The sequence below is a fragment of the Mobula birostris genome, chromosome 6 (assembly GCF_030028105.1).
Source record: "Mobula birostris isolate sMobBir1 chromosome 6, sMobBir1.hap1, whole genome shotgun sequence".
Lineage (NCBI taxonomy): Eukaryota > Metazoa > Chordata > Chondrichthyes > Myliobatiformes > Myliobatidae > Mobula > Mobula birostris.
This window is the reverse complement of record NC_092375.1, coordinates 176,947,804-176,961,747: the sequence shown is the minus strand read 5'-3', so window position 1 is coordinate 176,961,747 and position 13,944 is coordinate 176,947,804.

The following is a 13,944-nucleotide window of genomic DNA, read 5'->3' as shown; positions in this document are numbered from 1 at the left end:
CTGCTTCAACCCAGCACAGACTGAGCTATCTCCCACACTGCGCCAACACAGCACAGACTGAGCTCTCTCCCACGCTGCATCAACCCAGCTCAGACTGAGCTCTCTCCCATGCTGCATCAACCCAGCACAGACTGAGGTCTCTCTCACGCTGCATCAACCCAGCACAGACTGAGGTCTCACCCACACTGAATCAAACCAGCACAGACTGAGCTCTCTCCCACACTGCATCAACCAGCACAGACTGTGCTCTCTCCCACACCGCATCAACCCAGCACAGACTGAGCTCTCTCCCAAACAGCATCATCCAGCACAGACTGAACTCTCTCCCACACTGCATCCACCCAGCACAGATTGAGCTCTCTCCCACACTGCTTCAACCCAGCACAGACTGAGCTCTCTGCCACGCTGCATCAACCGAGCACAGACTGTGCTCTCTCCCACACTGCACCAACCCAGCACAGACTGAGTTATCTCCCACACTCTCGCCAACCCAGCAGAGAGCGCTCTGCCACACTGCATCAACCTAGCACCGACTGAGCTCTCTGCCACACTGCACCAACCCAGCACAGACTGAACTCTCTCCCACACGGCACCAAACCAGCACAGACTGAGCTCTCTCCCACACTGCACAAACCCAGCACAGACTGAGCTGCCTCCCACACTGAACCAACCCAGCACGGACTGAGCTGTCTCCCACACTGCACCAACCCAGCACAGACTTAGCTCTGTCACACACGGCACCAACCCAGCACAGACTGAGATCTCTCCCACACTACATCAACCTAGCACATACTGAGCTCTCTCCCACACTGCACGAACCCAGCACAGACTGAGCTCTCTCCCACACCGCAGCAACCCAGCACAGACTGAGCTCTCTCGCACAGTGCACGAACCCAGCACAGACTGAGCTCTCTCTCACACTGCACCAACCCAGCACAGACTGAGCTCCCTCCCACAGTGCGTCAACCCAGCACAGACTGAGCTCTCTCCCACAATGCAGCAACCTAGCAAAGACTGAGCTCTCTCCCACACTGCACCAACCAAGCACAGACTGTGCTCTCTCCCACACTGCACCAACCCAGCACCAACTGAGCTCTCTCCCACACTGCATCACCCAGCACAGACTGAGCTCTCTCCCACACTGCACCAACCCAGCACTGACTGAGCTATCTCCCACACTGCGTCAACCCAGTACAGACTGAGGTCTCTCCCACACTGCACCAACCCAGCACAGACCGAGCTCTCTCCCACACTGCATCAACCCAGCACAGACTGAGCTCTCTCCCACACTGCACCAACCCAGCACAGACTGAGCGCTCTCCCACACTGCATCAACCTAGCACAGACTGAGCTCTCTCCCACACTGCACCAACCCAGCACAGAATGAGCTCTCTCCCACAGTGCACCAACCCAGCACAGACTGAGCTCTCTCCCACACTGCAGCAACCAAGCACAGACTGAACTCTCTCCCACACGGCACCAAACCAGCACAGACTGAGCTCTCTCCCACACTGCACAAACCCAGCACAGACTGAGCTGCCTCCCACACTGCACCAACCCAGCACGGACTGAGCTGTCTCCCACACTGCACCAACCCAGCACAGACTTAGCTCTGTCACACACGGCACCAACCCAGCACAGACTGAGATCTCTCCCACAATACATCAACCTAGCACATACTGAGCTCTCTCCCACACTGCACGAACCCAGCACAGACTGAGCTCTCTCCCACACCGCAGCAACCCAGCACAGACTGAGCTCTCTCCCACAGTGCAGGAACCCAGCACAGACTGAGCTCTCTCTCACACTGCACCAACCCAGCACAGACTGAGCTCCCTCCCACAGTGCGTCAACCCAGCACAGACTGAGCTCTCTCCCACAATGCAGCAACCTAGCAAAGACTGAGATCTCTCCCACACTGCACCAACCAAGCACAGACTGTGCTCTCTCCCACACTGCATCAACCCAGCACAGACTGAGCTCTCTCCCACACTGCATCAACCCAGCACAGACTGAGCTCTCTCCCACACTGCACCAACCAAGCACAGACTGTGCTCTCTCCCACACTGCATCAACCCAGCACAGACTGAGCTCTCTCCCACACTGCATCATCCAGCACAGACTGAGCTCTCTCCCACACTGCATCAACCCAGCACAGACCGAGATCTCTCCCACACTGCACCAACCCAGCACAGACTGAGCTCTCTCCCAAACTACGTCAACCCAGCAGAGACTGAGCTCTCTCCCACACTGCACCAACACAGCACAGACTGAGCTCCCTCCCACACTGCGTCAACCCAGCACAGAGTGAGTTCTCTCCCACACTGCATCAACCCAGCACAGACTGAGCTCTCTCCCACACTGCATCATCCAGCACAGACTGTGCTCTCTCCCACACTGCATCAACCCAGCACAGACGGAGCTCTCTCCCACACTGCATCAACCCAGCACAGACTGAGCTCTCTCCCACACTGCATCATCCAGCACAGACTGTGCTCTCTCCCACACCGCATCAACCCAGCACAGACTGAGCTCTCTCCCAAACAGCATCATCCAGAACAGACTGAGCTCTCTCCCACACTGCATCAACCCAGCACAGTGAGCTCTCTCCCACACTGCTTCAAACCAGCACAGACTGAGCTCTCTGCCAAACTGCGCCAACCAAGCACAGCCTAAACTCACTACCACACTGCATCAACCCAGCACAGACAGAGCTCTCTCCCACGCTGCATCAACCCAGCAGACTGTGCTCTCTCACACACCGCATCAACCCAGCACAGACTGAGCTCTCTGCCACACTGCACCAACCCAGCATAGACAGAGCTATCTCACACACTGCGCCAACCCAGCACCGACTGAGCTCTCTCCCACACTGAACCAACAAAGCACAGAATGTGCTCTCTTCCACACTACTCCAACCCAGAACAGACTCAGTAGTCTCCCACACTGCGCCAACCCAGCACAGACTGAGTAGTCTCCCAAACTGCGCCAACCCAGCACCGACAGAGCTCTCTCCCACACTGCACCAACCCAGAACAGACTGAGCTCTCTCCCACACTGCACCAACCCAGAATAGACTGAGTAGTCTCCCACACTGCGCCAACCCAGCACATACTAAGCTCTCTCCCACACTGCACCAACACAGCACCGACTGAGCTCTCTCCCACACTACCCCAACCCAGTACAGATGAGCTCTCTCCCACACTGCAACAAGTCAGCACAGACTGAGCTCGCACCTACACTGCATCAACCCAGCACAGACTGAGATCTCTCCCACACTGCACTGACCCAGCACAGACTGAGCTCTCTCCCACACTGCATCAACCCAGCACAGACTGAGATCTGTCCCTCACTGCATCATTCAGCACAGACTTTGCTCTAACCCACACTGCACCAACCCAGCACCAACTGAGCTCTCTCCCACACTGCATCACCCAGCACAGACAGAGCTCTCTCCCACACTGCACCAACCCAGCACAGACTGAGATATCTCCCACACTGCGTCAACCCAGTACAGACTGAGGTCTCTCCCACACTGCACCAACCCAGCACAGACTGAGCTCTCTCCCACACTGCATCAACCCAGCACAGACTGAGCTCTCTCCCACACTGCACCAACCCAGCACAGACTGAGCGCTCTCCCACACTGCATCAACCTAGCACAGACTGAGCTCTCTCCCACACTGCGCCAACCCAGCACAGAATGAGCTCTCTCCCACAGTGCACCAACCCAGCACAGACTGAGCTCTCTCCCACACTGCGCCAACCCAGCACAGACTGAACTCTCTCCCACACGGCACCAAACCAGCACAGACTGAGCTCTCTCCCACACTGCACAAACCCAGCACAGACTGAGCTGCCTCCCACACTGAACCAACCCAGCACGGACTGAGCTGTCTCCCACACTGCACCAACCCAGCACAGACTTAGCTCTGTCACACACGGCACCAACCCAGCACAGACTGAGATCTCTCCCACACTACATCAACCTAGCACATACTGAGCTCTCTACCACACTGCACGAACCCAGCACAGACTGAGCTCTCTCCCACACCACAGCAACCCAGCACAGACTGAGCTCTCTCCCACAGTGCACGAACCCAGCACAGACTGAGCTCTCTCTCACACTGCACCAACCCAGCACAGACTGAGCTCCCTCCCACAGTGCGTCAACCCAACACAGACTGAGCTCTCTCCCACAATGCAGCAACCTAGCAAAGACTGAGCTCTCTCCCACACTGCACCAACCAAGCACAGACTGTGCTCTCTCCCACACTGCATCAACCCAGCACAGACTGAGCTCTCTCCCACACTGCATCATCCAGCACAGACTGAGCTCTCTCCCACACTGCATCAACCCAGCACAGACCGAGATCTCTCCCACACTGCACCAACCCAGCACAGACTGAGCTCTCTCCCAAACTACGTCAACCCAGCAGAGACTGAGCTCTCTCCCACACTGCACCAACACAGCACAGACTGAGCTCCCTCCCACACTGCGTCAACCCAGCACAGAGTGAGTTCTCTCCCACACTGCATCAACCCAGCACAGACTGAGCTCTCTCCCACACTGCATCATCCAGCACAGACTGTGCTCTCTCCCACACTGCATCAACCCAGCACAGACGGAGCTCTCTCCCACACTGCATCAACCCAGCACAGACTGAGCTCTCTCCCACACTGCATCAACCAGCACAAACTGAGCTCTCTCCCACACTGCATCAACCAGCACAGACTGAGCTCTCTCCCACACTGCTTCAACCCAGCACAGACTGAGCTATCTCCCACACTGCGCCAACACAGCACAGACTGAGCTCTCTCCCACGCTGCATCAACCCAGCTCAGACTGAGCTCTCTCCCATGCTGCATCAACCCAGCACAGACTGAGGTCTCTCTCACGCTGCATCAACCCAGCACAGACTGAGGTCTCACCCACACTGAATCAACCCAGCACAGACTGAGCTCTCTCCCACACTGCATCAACCAGCACAGACTGTGCTCTCTCCCACACCGCATCAACCCAGCACAGACTGAGCTCTCTCCCAAACAGCATCATCCAGCACAGACTGAACTCTCTCCCACACTGCATCCACCCAGCACAGATTGAGCTCTCTCCCACACTGCTTCAACCCAGCACAGACTGAGCTCTCTGCCACGCTGCATCAACCGAGCACAGACTGTGCTCTCTCCCACACTGCACCAACCCAGCACAGACTGAGTTATCTCCCACACTCTCGCCAACCCAGCAGAGAGCGCTCTGCCACACTGCATCAACCTAGCACCGACTGAGCTCTCTGCCACACTGCACCAACCCAGCACAGACTGAACTCTCTCCCACACGGCACCAAACCAGCACAGACTGAGCTCTCTCCCACACTGCACAAACCCAGCACAGACTGAGCTGCCTCCCACACTGAACCAACCCAGCACGGACTGAGCTGTCTCCCACACTGCACCAACCCAGCACAGACTTAGCTCTGTCACACACGGCACCAACCCAGCACAGACTGAGATCTCTCCCACACTACATCAACCTAGCACATACTGAGCTCTCTCCCACACTGCACGAACCCAGCACAGACTGAGCTCTCTCCCACAGTGCACGAACCCAGCACAGACTGAGCTCTCTCTCACACTGCACCAACCCAGCACAGACTGAGCTCCCTCCCACAGTGCGTCAACCCAGCACAGACTGAGCTCTCTCCCACAATGCAGCAACCTAGCAAAGACTGAGCTCTCTCCCACACTGCACCAACCAAGCACAGACTGTGCTCTCTCCCACACTGCACCAACCCAGCACCAACTGAGCTCTCTCCCACACTGCATCACCCAGCACAGACTGAGCTCTCTCCCACACTGCACCAACCCAGCACTGACTGAGCTATCTCCCACACTGCGTCAACCCAGTACAGACTGAGGTCTCTCCCACACTGCACCAACCCAGCACAGACCGAGCTCTCTCCCACACTGCATCAACCCAGCACAGACTGAGCTCTCTCCCACACTGCACCAACCCAGCACAGACTGAGCGCTCTCCCACACTGCATCAACCTAGCACAGACTGAGCTCTCTCCCACACTGCGCCAACCCAGCACAGAATGAGCTCTCTCCCACAGTGCACCAACCCAGCACAGACTGAGCTCTCTCCCACACTGCACCAACCAAGCACAGACTGAACTCTCTCCCACACGGCACCAAACCAGCACAGACTGAGCTCTCTCCCACACTGCACAAACCCAGCACAGACTGAGCTGCCTCCCACACTGCACCAACCCAGCACGGACTGAGCTGTCTCCCACACTGCACCAACCCAGCACAGACTTAGCTCTGTCACACACGGCACCAACCCAGCACAGACTGAGATCTCTCCCACAATACATCAACCTAGCACATACTGAGCTCTCTCCCACACTGCACGAACCCAGCACAGACTGAGCTCTCTCCCACACCGCAGCAACCCAGCACAGACTGAGCTCTCTCCCACAGTGCAGGAACCCAGCACAGACTGAGCTCTCTCTCACACTGCACCAACCCAGCACAGACTGAGCTCCCTCCCACAGTGCGTCAACCCAGCACAGACTGAGCTCTCTCCCACAATGCAGCAACCTAGCAAAGACTGAGATCTCTCCCACACTGCACCAACCAAGCACAGACTGTGCTCTCTCCCACACTGCATCAACCCAGCACAGACTGAGCTCTCTCCCACACTGCATCAACCCAGCACAGACTGAGCTCTCTCCCACACTGCACCAACCAAGCACAGACTGTGCTCTCTCCCACACTGCATCAACCCAGCACAGACTGAGCTCTCTCCCACACTGCATCATCCAGCACAGACTGAGCTCTCTCCCACACTGCATCAACCCAGCACAGACCGAGATCTCTCCCACACTGCACCAACCCAGCACAGACTGAGCTCTCTCCCAAACTACGTCAACCCAGCAGAGACTGAGCTCTCTCCCACACTGCACCAACACAGCACAGACTGAGCTCCCTCCCACACTGCGTCAACCCAGCACAGAGTGAGTTCTCTCCCACACTGCATCAACCCAGCACAGACTGAGCTCTCTCCCACACTGCATCATCCAGCACAGACTGTGCTCTCTCCCACACTGCATCAACCCAGCACAGACGGAGCTCTCTCCCACACTGCATCAACCCAGCACAGACTGAGCTCTCTCCCACACTGCATCATCCAGCACAGACTGTGCTCTCTCCCACACCGCATCAACCCAGCACAGACTGAGCTCTCTCCCAAACAGCATCATCCAGAACAGACTGAGCTCTCTCCCACACTGCATCAACCCAGCACAGTGAGCTCTCTCCCACACTGCTTCAAACCAGCACAGACTGAGCTCTCTGCCAAACTGCGCCAACCAAGCACAGCCTAAACTCACTACCACACTGCATCAACCCAGCACAGACAGAGCTCTCTCCCACGCTGCATCAACCCAGCAGACTGTGCTCTCTCACACACCGCATCAACCCAGCACAGACTGAGCTCTCTGCCACACTGCACCAACCCAGCATAGACAGAGCTATCTCACACACTGCGCCAACCCAGCACCGACTGAGCTCTCTCCCACACTGAACCAACAAAGCACAGAATGTGCTCTCTTCCACACTACTCCAACCCAGAACAGACTCAGTAGTCTCCCACACTGCGCCAACCCAGCACAGACTGAGTAGTCTCCCAAACTGCGCCAACCCAGCACCGACAGAGCTCTCTCCCACACTGCACCAACCCAGAACAGACTGAGCTCTCTCCCACACTGCACCAACCCAGAATAGACTGAGTAGTCTCCCACACTGCGCCAACCCAGCACATACTAAGCTCTCTCCCACACTGCACCAACACAGCACCGACTGAGCTCTCTCCCACACTACCCCAACCCAGTACAGATGAGCTCTCTCCCACACTGCAACAAGTCAGCACAGACTGAGCTCGCACCTACACTGCATCAACCCAGCACAGACTGAGATCTCTCCCACACTGCACTGACCCAGCACAGACTGAGCTCTCTCCCACACTGCATCAACCCAGCACAGACTGAGATCTGTCCCTCACTGCATCATTCAGCACAGACTTTGCTCTAACCCACACTGCACCAACCCAGCACCAACTGAGCTCTCTCCCACACTGCATCACCCAGCACAGACAGAGCTCTCTCCCACACTGCACCAACCCAGCACAGACTGAGATATCTCCCACACTGCGTCAACCCAGTACAGACTGAGGTCTCTCCCACACTGCACCAACCCAGCACAGACTGAGCTCTCTCCCACACTGCATCAACCCAGCACAGACTGAGCTCTCTCCCACACTGCACCAACCCAGCACAGACTGAGCGCTCTCCCACACTGCATCAACCTAGCACAGACTGAGCTCTCTCCCACACTGCGCCAACCCAGCACAGAATGAGCTCTCTCCCACAGTGCACCAACCCAGCACAGACTGAGCTCTCTCCCACACTGCGCCAACCCAGCACAGACTGAACTCTCTCCCACACGGCACCAAACCAGCACAGACTGAGCTCTCTCCCACACTGCACAAACCCAGCACAGACTGAGCTGCCTCCCACACTGAACCAACCCAGCACGGACTGAGCTGTATCCCACACTGCACCAACCCAGCACAGACTTAGCTCTGTCACACACGGCACCAACCCAGCACAGACTGAGATCTCTCCCACACTACATCAACCTAGCACATACTGAGCTCTCTACCACACAGCACGAACCCAGCACAGACTGAGCTCTCTCCCACACCACAGCAACCCAGCACAGACTGAGCTCTCTCCCACAGTGCACGAACCCAGCACAGACTGAGCTCTCTCTCACACTGCACCAACCCAGCACAGACTGAGCTCCCTCCCACAGTGCGTCAACCCAACACAGACTGAGCTCTCTCCCACAATGCAGCAACCTAGCAAAGACTGAGCTCTCTCCCACACTGCACCAACCAAGCACAGACTGTGCTCTCTCCCACACTGCATCAACCCAGCACAGACTGAGCTCTCTCCCACACTGCATCATCCAGCACAGACTGAGCTCTCTCCCACACTGCATCAACCCAGCACAGACCGAAATCTCTCCCACACTGCACCAACCCAGCACAGAGTGTGCTGTCTCCCACACCGCTTCAACCCAGCACAGACTGAGCTCTCTCCCAAACAGCATCATCCAGAACAGACTGAGCTCTCTCCCACACTGCATCATCCAGCACAGACTGAGCTCTCTCCCACACTGCATCAACCCAGCACAGACCAAGATCTCTCCCACACTGCACCAACCCAGCACAGACTGAGCTCTCTCCCACACTACGTCAACCCAGCAGAGACTGAGCTCTCTCCGACACTGCACCAACCCAGCACAGACCGAGATCTCTCCCACACTGCACCAACCCAGCACGGACTGAGCTCTCTCCCACTCTGCATCAACCCAGCACAGACTGAGCTCTCTCACACAGTGCATTAACCCAGCACAGACTGAGCTCTCTCCCACACTGCACCAACCCAGCACAGACTGAGCCCTCCCCAACACTGCACCAACCCAGCACAGACTGAGCTCTCTCAAACAATGCGCCAACCCAGCACAAACTGAGCGCTCTCCCAGACTGCACCAACCCAGCACAGACTGAGCTCTCCCACACTTAACCAACCCAGCACAGACTGAACTCTATCCCACACTGCACCAACCCAGCACAGACTGAGCTCTCTGCCACACTGCATCATCTCAGCACAGACTGAGCTCTCTCCCATACTGCATCAACCCAGCACAGAGATCTCTCCCACACTGCATCAACCCAGCACAGAGATCTCTCCCACACTGCATCAACCCAGCACAGACTGAGCACGCTCCCACACTGCACCAACCCAGCACGGACTGAGCTCTCTCCCACACTGCATCAACCCAGCACAGACTGAGCTCTCTCCCAAAACGGACGAACCCAGCACAGTCTGAGCTCTCTCCCACACTGCATCAACCCAGCACAGACTGAGCTCTCCCACACTTAACCAACCCAGCACAGACTGAATTCTATCCCACACTGCACCAACCCAGCACAGACTGAGCTGTCTCCCACACTGCATCATCTCAGCACAGACTGAGCTCTCTCCCATACTGCATCAACCCAGCACAGAGATCTCTCCCACACTGCATCAACCCAGCACAGACTGAGCACTCTCCCACACTGCACCAACCCAGCACGGACTGAGCTCTCTCCCACACTGCATCAACCCAGCACAGACTGAGCTCTATCCCACAGTGCATCAACCCAGCACAGGCTGAGCTCTCTCCCACACTGCGCCAACTCAGCACAGACTGAACTCTCTCCCACACTGCACCAACCCAGCACAGACTGACTCTCTCCGACACTGCATCAACCCAGCACAGACTGAGCTCTCTCCCACACTGCACCAACCCAGGACAGACTGAGTTCTCTCCCACATTGCGCCAACTCAGCACAGACTGAGCTCTCTCCCACACTGCACCAACCCAGCACAGATATGCTCTCTCCGACACTGCATCAACCCAGCGCAGACCGAGCTCTCTCCCACACTGCATCAACGCAGCACAGACTGAGCTCTCTACGACACTGCATCAACCCAACACAGACTGAGATCTCTCCCACACTGCATCAACCCAGCACAGACGGAGCTCTCTCCCACACTGCATCAACCCCGCACAGACTGAGCTCTCTCCCACACTGCATCATCCAGCACAGACTGTGCTCTCTCCCACACCGCATCAACCCAGCACAGACTGAGCTCTCTCCCAAACAGCATCATCCAGAACAGACTGAGCTCTCTCCCACACTGCATCATCCAGCACAGACTGTGCTCTCTCCCACACTGCATCAACCCAGCACAGACGGAGCTCTCTCCCACACTGCATCAACCCCGCACAGACTGAGCTCTCTCCCACACTGCATCATCCAGCACAGACTGTGCTCTCTCCCACACCGCATCAACCCAGCACAGACTGAGCTCTCTCCCAAACAGCATCATCCAGAACAGACTGAGCTCTCTCCCACACTGCATCATCCAGCACAGACTGAGCTCTCTCCCACACTGTATCAACCCAGCACAGACCAAGATCTCTCCCACACTGCACCAACCCGGCACAGACTGAGCTCTCTCCCACACTACGTCAACCCAGCAGAGACTGAGCTCTCTCCGACACTGCACCAACCCAGCACAGACCGAGATCTCTCCCACACTGCACCAACCCAGCACGGACTGAGCTCTCTCCCACTCTGCATCAACCCAGCACAGACTGAGCTCTCTCACACAGTGCATTAACCCAGCACAGACTGAGCTCTCTCCCACACTGCACCAACCCAGCACAGACTGAGCCCTCCCCAACACTGCACCAACCCAGCACAGACTGAGCTCTCTCAAACAATGCGCCAACCCAGCACAAACTGAGCGCTCTCCCAGACTGCACCAACCCAGCACAGACTGAGCTCTCCCACACTTAACCAACCCAGCACAGACTGAACTCTATCCCACACTGCACCAACCCAGCACAGACTGAGCTCTCTGCCACACTGCATCATCTCAGCACAGACTGAGCTCTCTCCCATACTGCATCAACCCAGCACAGAGATCTCTCCCACACTGCATCAACCCAGCACAGAGATCTCTCCCACACTGCATCAACCCAGCACAGACTGAGCACTCTCCCACACTGCACCAACCCAGCACGGACTGAGCTCTCTCCCACACTGCATCAACCCAGCACAGACTGAGCTCTCCCCCATACTGCACCAACCCAGCACAGACTGAGCTCTCTCCCAAAACGGACGAACCCAGCACAGTCTGAGCTCTCTCCCACACTGCATCAACCCAGCACAGACTGAGCTCTATCCCACACTGCATCAACCCAGCACAGACTGAGATCTCTCCCACACTGCGCCAACTCAGCACAGACTGAACTCTCTCCCACACTGCACCAACCCAGCACAGACTGACTCTCTCCGACACTGCATCAACCGAGCACAGACTGAGCTCTCTCGCACACTGCACCAACCCAGGACAGACTGAGTTCTCTCCCACACTGCACCAACCCAGCACAGAATGAGCTCTCTCCCACACTGCATCAACCCAGCACAGACTGAGCTCTCTCCCACACTGCGCCAACCCAGCACAGACTGAGCACTCTCCCAAACTGCGCCAACTCAGCACAGACTTAGGTCTCTCCCACACTGCATCAACCCAGCACAGATATGCTCTCTCCGACACTGCATCAACCCAGCGCAGACTGAGCTCTCTCCCACACTGCATCAACCCAACACAGACTGAGATCTCTCCCACACTGCACCAACCCAGCAGAGACTGGGCACTCTCCCACACTGCATCAGCCCTGCACAGACTGAACTCTCTCCCACACTGCACCAAACCAGCACAGACTGAGCTCTCTCCCACACCGCAGCAACCCAGCACAGACTGAGCTGCCTCCCACACTGCACCAACCCAGCACGGACTGAGCTGTCTCCCACAATGCACCAACCCAGCACAGACTTAGCTCTGTCACACACGGCACCAACCCAGCACAGACTGAAATCTCCCCCACACTGCATCAACCTAGCACATACTGAGCTCTCTCCCACACTGCACGAACCCAGCACAGACTGAGCTCTCTCCCACACCGCAGCAACCCAGCACAGACTGAGCTCTCTCCCACAGTGCACGAACCCAGCACAGACTGAGCTCTCTCTCACACTGCACCAACCCAGCACAGACTGAGCTCCCTCCCACAGTGCGTCAACCCAGCACAGACTGAGCTCTCTCCCACAATGCAGCAACCTAGCAAAGACTGAGCTCTCTGCCACACTGCACCAACCAAGCACAGACTGTGCTCCCTCCCACACTGCATCAACCCAGCACAGACTGAGCTCTCTCCCACACTGCATCATCCAGCACAGACTGAGCTCTCTCCCACACTGCGTCAACCCAGCACAGAGTGAGTTCTCTCCCACACTGCATCGACCCAGCACAGACTGGGCACTCTCCCACACTGCATCAGCCCTGCACAGACTGAACTCTCTCCCACACTGCACCAAACCAGCACAGACTGAGCTCTCTCCCACACCGCAGCAACCCAGCACAGACTGAGCTCTCTCCCACACTGCACCAACCCAGCACAGACTGACTCTCTCCGACACTGCATCAACCGAGCACAGACTGAGCTCTCTCGCACACTGCACCAACCCAGGACAGACTGAGTTCTCTCCCACACTGCACCAACCCAGCACAGAATGAGCTCTCTCCCACACTGCATCAACCCAGCACAGACTGAGCTCTCTCCCACACTGCGCCAACCCAGCACAGACTGAGCACTCTCCCAAACTGCGCCAACTCAGCACAGACTTAGGTCTCTCCCACACTGCATCAACCCAGCACAGATATGCTCTCTCCGACACTGCATCAACCCAGCGCAGACTGAGCTCTCTCCCACACTGCATCAACCCAACACAGACTGAGATCTCTCCCACACTGCACCAACCCAGCAGAGACTGGGCACTCTCCCACACTGCATCAGCCCTGCACAGACTGAACTCTCTCCCACACTGCACCAAACCAGCACAGACTGAGCTCTCTCCCACACCGCAGCAACCCAGCACAGACTGAGCTGCCTCCCACACTGCACCAACCCAGCACGGACTGAGCTGTCTCCCACAATGCACCAACCCAGCACAGACTTAGCTCTGTCACACACGGCACCAACCCAGCACAGACTGAAATCTCCCCCACACTGCATCAACCTAGCACATACTGAGCTCTCTCCCACACTGCACGAACCCAGCACAGACTGAGCTCTCTCCCACACCGCAGCAACCCAGCACAGACTGAGCTCTCTCCCACAGTGCACGAACCCAGCACAGACTGAGCTCCCTCCCACAGTGCGTCAACCCAGCACAGACTGAGCTCTCTCGCACAA